Source organism: Gekko japonicus, unplaced genomic scaffold (genome assembly GCF_001447785.1).
Source record: "Gekko japonicus isolate JY-2015 unplaced genomic scaffold, Gekko_japonicus_V1.1 scaffold184, whole genome shotgun sequence".
Classification (NCBI taxonomy): domain Eukaryota; kingdom Metazoa; phylum Chordata; class Lepidosauria; order Squamata; family Gekkonidae; genus Gekko; species Gekko japonicus.
The window spans coordinates 1,086,497-1,094,223 of NW_015159715.1; the positions used below are offsets into that span (position 1 = coordinate 1,086,497).

General features: G+C 42.7%; 1 protein-coding gene across 1 annotated transcript in view; it reads right to left on the reverse strand.

Annotated features, from left to right (window-relative positions):
- Nucleotides 1-7,490, reverse strand: part of AHI1 (Abelson helper integration site 1) — a 192,421-nt gene extending 184,931 nt beyond the window's left edge. Inside the window, 1 exon segment of the mRNA XM_015412078.1 lies at nt 7,467-7,490. The gene's annotated coding sequence lies outside the window, so the exon portion shown is untranslated.
- Nucleotides 7,491-7,727: the final 237 nt, after the last annotated feature.

A 7,727-nucleotide genomic window follows, 5' to 3' on the forward strand; every position in this document is an offset into this window, starting at 1 on the left:
AAACTCAAAACGAGAACTGGTGTTTAAGGAGAAGGCGGTTGGGTACTGGAAAGAGAGCACCAGCCTTCTGGAAACCAAAAGAGAATACTCAAAGAAAGTCTACTGGAGTGTTTGGGAAAACACTGGAACAAAAACTTCTCAGCATAAAGTTTTAAGTCACTGTGAATAGCTTAAGAAACTCTCATTAGCCTGAAATACAAGAACTAAAGTCTGTGCATGTAATGATTTTACCTCAGAGTTATCTATATCGAGTTACCTCAGAAACTTCAACCTTTGATTTCACCTGACCTTTCCCCCTGTATGTTAAATAAAATATTTTGTTATTTTTGAATTTCAAAATGTCTCAAGTGCCATTTAAATTGTTTACATTAAATTGAGCTCCTGATCCTTTCCTCAGGTTCCTGGGCGGAGCTAACAGCCAAAATATTGTACTGTGACAGGGTGGGAAAGCCAGACTTCTTCAGCAAAGAAGAAAACACATTACTATGGTGGCTTAGTCAGTAAAGGGAAAGAAAAAAAGGAGGGAAAATCTTGCCTCTGGGGGAGGGAAGTGGATGGGGCCCTCATATATGTATAGCAAGTTTGGGAGGAAAATCATCTTAGCTGTTAGTATTCCATGTACTGTGAAATGTTTAAGGTGTGTCACAGAGATATATCTCTTTGGATTGTGTTCTGTTTTTAAGCAGGGTTGTTCCTTCTGTAGTGATACTAATGCTAAGCACTTCCCTGGGAACACTATCCATTTGTATGGAAATTGTTTTTCAGATGTGCTCTGGTAGGAGATATTGATGGGTATAATTTTGAATTTGTTGAATCCAGAAACTACTCTGTTTGTCTAAAACCCTGTGAATATAAGAAATTGAGGTTTCTGGGTGGGGGGGGCATAGTCTATGGTGTCATCAGCAAAAAGGCTAGTTTTGTTATTTATGTTTGTTTTTACACTGAAAACATTAGGGTTGCATCTAATTGCTTCAGTGAGGGGTTCTAAAGATGTAGTTAAAAGGAAAGGCGACAACAGGCATCCTTGAGAATTCTTTACAGAAACAGAAAGTCGAACAACCAAAGTTATTAACTTTCATATGTGCCTTCAGGCTAGCATAAGATAACTTGATCACTCAAGTCCAAAATTCATAATTCTCAGAGTGTCTGACAGAAGAAAGGGTTCCTCCAGGCAGTCAAAGGCCTTCTCACTATCAAGTAAAAGCACTGTGAATAGGATACTTTTGATTTTGCAATAGTAGATGATGCTTAACCTAAGTCTTATGTTATCTAAGATTTGCTTCAATAGTATAAAGCCTGATTAATCCAAGTCCATGTATTCCTTGATGTAAAGATTAATCCTGTCAGCCAGCAGTGATGTGATTATCTTTGTGTCTTGGTTCATTAAGGAAATAGGGTGATACAAAGAGCCGTTCGAAGCGTCCCTACCTGTTTGGGGTATGACCACTATTTGTGCCCTCTCCATGTCTCTAGGATTCTATCCTGCTCTAGGACATCTATTAATTAGAACAGTTGGGGCATTAGTATTTTCATTGCCAAATTGTGTATAAATTTATGCTACAAAGCCATTGCATTATCATTGAGGCAGCTGCATTAAACCTGTAACAGAAGGTGGACACTCAAAATAAGTAGTTTCTCACATTATTGAATCAGCAGAAGTTGTGTCTTCCAATCTTCCCTACATTTAATTGGTGTAGTATGCACTAGGAAGATAATTGCAAAACTGATCTTGCAGAGACCACCAACTATAATAACCAGGAAGGATGTTTCTAATTGCCTACAGCTCAAACTGCGGAGGTGGAAGAAGAACTCTGGCTGAAAGGGCATCCCATTATTTTCCTGGTTGAATCTTGCTCGTGCAAAGCAGAACGCAAGAACAAAAAACCTGCTGTGCTGGATCAAGCCAAGAGGCCATCTAGGCAACATCCTGTTTCACACAATGGCCCACTAGATCAACAGTACCTCATTTGGGGTCAAACGAGGAAGCAGCCCATAGTTCTTCCCATGAATATTCTTGTATCATTATTACTATAATATTATAAGTGGGGACCCACAAGATACTTGCAGAGATGGTGATTCCCTTCCCCCTCTTTGCTTCCTTTTCCTCTATCAATCTTCCCCCTCTTTCTACTCTTTCCCTTATCTGACACTTGGCATTGACTACCCCCATCTCTTTTGCCCCCTCATCCCTTCTCTATCAATCTACCCCCCTTCTGTGATAACCTACCCATTTCCGCCTTTCTCCCATTCCCCTTATCTGTCAATCTACCCCCCTTCTCTTCTGCCCCCCCACATTTTCTCCATCAGTCTACCCAACACTTGCTGCATTCTGTACCCACCCACCCCTAGTACTTTACTTACCCTCACCTTTGCAGCTCTCCCCACCTACCCACCACCCTTGGCACTCCGCTCACCCCCCACTCTTGCTGATCTCCCTACCTATCTCCCCACCCTTGGCATCATCATCATCATCATCATCATCATCATCATCATCATCATCATCATCATATTAATTTGACTTCTATCCCGCCTCCCACCACCACTCTCCCACATCCTTGGCACTCCACACTAGCTTTCACTCATCCCCCACCTTTGCTCTCTTCCCACCGTGGGGGCCCACAATACTCATTGGGGAGTAACCCTCTCCTTGCATCAATTACCAAAGCTACTGCTATCCTTGGGGGTCTTGCACCCCCATCAGCAACAGCCTACCAAAGCTGCTTCTGCACCTCTAGGCCTACCAAGGCTTCTGCCCCCTCATCAGCATTGATGGCCTGTGGCAGCAAACCCTGCATGGCTCCCAGCTGCCAAGCCCACCACACCTTCTCCCCCCCAACCCACCTTCAACAACAGGAACTCCTGCATGGTTCCCAGCTGCCGCGCCCTCTGAACCTTCCTCCAACCACAACAGAAGTGAGCCCTGGGCAGCTCCCAGCCGCTGGGCCCCTCTAAGGCTTCTCCCCCCTGGAGGCCTTCAGGAGAGGCTCTGGGTGAGGATGGCCCTGGCAGAGGACACCGGGAACCACCCCAGGCCCCACCACCCACCTTATGCCTGGCAGCAACAATCCCTAAGGGTGGCTCTGAGCCCAGAGCAGCTTCCAGCATCCTCTATGGCTGCAGCTGGCTTCAGAGACTCGCCTGGAGTCCTCCACCATGCAGTCAGGCCAGAAGGAGCTCCTGGAGTGCTCTGCCGTGGCAGCCAGGCTAGGGCGGCAATGAGTGTGATCTGCTGTGGCAGCTAAGAACTGGGTTTGATTCCCCACTCCTCCACTTGCACCTGCTGATGTGACCTTGGGTCAGTCACAAGCTCTGGCACAGCTGTCCTTGAAAAAGAGCAGTTTGTGTCAGAGTTCTCTCAGCCCCACCCACCTCACAGGGTGTCTGTTGTGGGGAGGGGAAGGGAAAGGGGTTTGTAAGCCGCTCTGAGACTCCAAATGAAGGGCGGGATATAAATCCAATCTCTTCTTCTAATTCCAGAGCATCTCCTGGCGTCTGCTGGCACCACGGCTGAGCAAGGAGCCATTCCAGGCATCCACCACTGCAACCACCAGGCAAGGGACCACACCCAGCATCCTCCACCATGGCAGCCAGACCCCAGCTCCAACAGTAAGTGCATTGTCTGCACATGCACAGACAATGCTTTTTCATTTGGGGGCAATTTAAATGCCCCAATAGAATCTTGCTAAGATTAGGAATTAGGAGTGTCCCAAGTGTGCAGAAAAATCTCTTTATCCTCCATGTGCCCCCTATCTGCAGAAATAAATATTCACACATAGGGGGCACAGTTGGGAATACTACTACTACTACTACTACTACTACTACTAATAATAATAATAATAATAATTTCAATTTATTAATCGCTTCCCCCAGTGGGCTCAAAGCGATGTACAGTTACACATTTTAGACAGGGGACTAACAATGTTCATACGGGATAGGGAAGACAACATATATTCATTTAATTGCACATGCTGTCACTGCACGGTGTAAACATCTTATGGCTTGGCTCAGTCATTTTCCGAATGGCTGCTTGTCGACCAGGCTTCAGGACCCATATGTCAAATCGCCACACTGCAACCGCCTGGCCGGAAACATCCACTGCAGGGATTTTTGTAACCGAGAAGTTCTTCTGCCTTTTCCGAACCTCGACCAGGACGTCCCGACCATCAGCTAATACCCTCCCACAAGGGAGCTTGTTGTGCCCACCATCTCTAAGGAGTGGTTCCCATTTTATCTACTCGCCGAAGCTTTCGAATCGCTGGGTGGACAATATATAGATTATTATTATAGATTTAGTTTAACTCAGGTGATTAGCCTAAGGAAATAGAGCAAAATAGAGATGGAGGAAAATAAAGGTCAGGGAGCCAGTGTTCAGGAAAGGACGGACTAGGATGGCTGCCTAGTGTCCCATCAGATGATGAAAACACTCTAACCACCTCCCCAGTAACTTCATTCATTCTGCTCTTTTCTTTCTTTGAGATTGTATAAGAATAAAGGGGTAAGACAGCAAGTTCAAGTAGGTCATCCACATGTGCTCTGCCTCTCTTTTGAGAGATACACATTCAGGAAAGGATGTTGCTGGTAAATCTATGTATTTTTAGAATCCATAAGATAGGTTTTTGCATGAGCACTGACTTGCAGAGTACAGAAAATCTTTCCAAGATCAGTTAGCTTTTATCCACACCCAACTTTGTCCATCTCTGGAGATTATGTCTGAATAGAAGGATTTCCTGAAATGAATGAACTGGCTGGGCATATATTTAATGTTAATAAATGACTTCCAGGCAGCTATGCAACATATATCAGTTGTCGAAAATCATCATAATACATTTATCCTTTGCACTAAATGTGAATTTAAGAAGGTTAAGTTGTATCAGTGAGCTGTTTAATAAGAGAGGAGAATTTGGGGCTTTTTTCTGGGGAAACACGCTGGAACAGAATTCCGGAACCTCTTCAACAACGTTCTTTTAAAAATGTTTAAAAGTTCATGAGTTTTCAGTATGCAGATTGACAACTTAATTTCCCTCTTGAGAGTTCTGGCACCTCTTTTTCCACACACACACACACACAAAAGCAGCCCTGGAGGAGATCATGGTAAAGTGCAAGACTTGAGACTAGCAATAATTTTAAGAGAGGTGAATGTAGTTGGAGGAAGTAGGCACATATTTATTTTGTCCCACTCCATCGTTGCTTAACCACATTTTACAGTGTTTGGAAACAATACAATAATCTACCTAACCTGTTTACAAGAAATGAAACTGGAATGAATTTGCCCATCACAAGTAGTGATCCTGCTTTCATTTTTTTTAAAAAAAAACCCAATTCATATAAATTAAGACCACAGAAACATAAATATCACCATATTAATACTAACAAATATTCAATAAATGAATAAACATGCTATTATGAAAGCTATTTAATGAATTATTCTCAGCCAAAAGGAAAGAAGAGGAAAGAACAGGAAAAGAAGACAGACAGACAATTGCAATTCCAAACAGGTTCCTCTGTTTCTGTAAGGAAAACCTTTCTGGTTTCCATTTCCCAACCAATAGCAATATTTAATTTTAGAGAGAGAGGAAGTTACAACAATATTAGGTTCCTTTGCATCATTAGATTCATACAGCACATGCTTCCATATGTGAAACCAGAAGATCAAATACTGAAGTGTTTGCAAATTATAAAATATAGGATACTGTCTACATCTCACAATTTAAAATTATATCTACTAGTAGTGTCTTGATTAGATATTTATTAATTCTTTTCTGTCTTCAATGGATTAGTTATTATTCAAGTTTCCAATCAGAATTTCTGGATATTACAATGAAAACACAGCATAAAGTTGTATTTTATCTTGGAATGTATTATTCCAGTAAATTATGAATAATGTCTATTTCTCAATAAATGTATTATTACCAGGACTCAGTCTTGGTATAATAAGTTAATTTGATATTGATGCAAAATCCTATATTCACTTATACTAGTCCATTAGTGGGGGTGGATTTCCACCCTAATGTGAGGCAATGCAAATATGGTTCCAAATCATCATGTCAATTGATGTCTTTAAGATAGGGCTGCCAAATCCCCCTGGGGGGCGGATTTCCCCCCGCTTTAGAGGCCCGATTTCCGCCGCCGCGGAATCGGGCCCCGGGGGAAACCTCACCCCTGTGTGCACGTCAGCCGGATGTGACGTGCTGATTCCGGGCACACTGGGGGCGTCCGAGAGCCCCCCACTGTCGATAAAAAGGTATTTGGCAACCCTACTTTAAGATGACCCAACAGATGTTCCTTAGGCTCATATGGTAAAGTATACCCTGTCATTTCTGCTATTGTAGCAGAACTTCTTTCCAGAATTGTTCTATGCCAGGGCATTGCCAGACAACTTTCAGCAGGTCAGCTCGTGAGTTCTGGCATCACCAGCAGTTACCTAATACTGGGTAGTCAATAAGACCCAGTTTAGATGGTAAATACATTTTAACTTGTAAAGGCCAATGGCCATATACAATAAACCATTACCTACCTACCAGTTTAGATGGTAAATACATTTTAACTTGTAAAGGCCAATGGCCATATACAATAAACCATTACCTACCTACCAGTTTAGATGGTATCAGATACCATTGGTACTGTATTTTATAAAGATTTTCTCTCATTATTTATTATATAGTAGTGGAAAGGGTTTTGGACTGAATCCAATTCCAATCTTCCTCTGAAATTGTCTAGTTCCACCATAGGGTCCAGAACATTCTTGTATATTAATCTGCGTAAGCAGGGAAGGGCGGTCAAGAAATCTAATGAAATAAATAAATAATAAATAAGCCACTAACTATAGTACTAAGCCTAGCACAAGGCTGGAGGTAAGTGAACATTTATATCCATCTCTGATCACATTGTGCCATTGTCAGAAATGATTTTCTACCTTCAGAGCAGGATAAGTACTTTCTCTCCATAGTACATAAGAAACACCATCCTTAGGTAGCAGGTCCCAGTCATCGCAGCACTTCATTTGGGTATCATCTTTTATATCTCATACCACTAATGAATGTGGGATACGTAGTGCAGTTTGGCAATTTCCCCTTTACTGTGCAAGCCTAATTCTAAGGCTCAAGATGCAGACAAGATGCATGAAGATCTGTGATTGCATCTTCCCCTATGCTTGTTGAAACTGAACACAGGCATACTTGCACGTGTGCATGTGTGTATACGCACGGGCAAGTACAGGGCGTTAGTATTCCTAGAAGGGACAATCAAATGGAGAATGTCTATCAATTTTCCTGCCTGTCATTTTAACTTTCCAGGGCTAGTAACAACCAAGGGGAGGCCATGGTTTCAGTCAAAACTGCCGAGGGGGAGGGCCCCCTGCAACTGCAATTTACCTACTAAAAGGGATGTCTCATCATCACATCTGCAAGTATACACAGCATGTCATCTGTTATCATCCCAAGGCCTGAGAAATTTTGGCTAATACTTACATTTGGTGCATCTGGCTAACTTCCTTAACCGCCCTGCAGAGTTCTCTGAACTGAAAACCTTCACTAGCCTATTAAAAACCTCTGTGCTCAAAATAGTTTCCAGAATCATTGTGTGATGTCATCATTTGAAAGTCAGCAGGGGAAAAGCAAGAGTTATGTATGCATACATATGACCATGAGATCTGCAACAGGCAAGCAGGTGTTGGGCCAGTTCCCAGTTGATTAATCTGGCCGGCAGCTGATGGATTCCTGTTTTAAGGA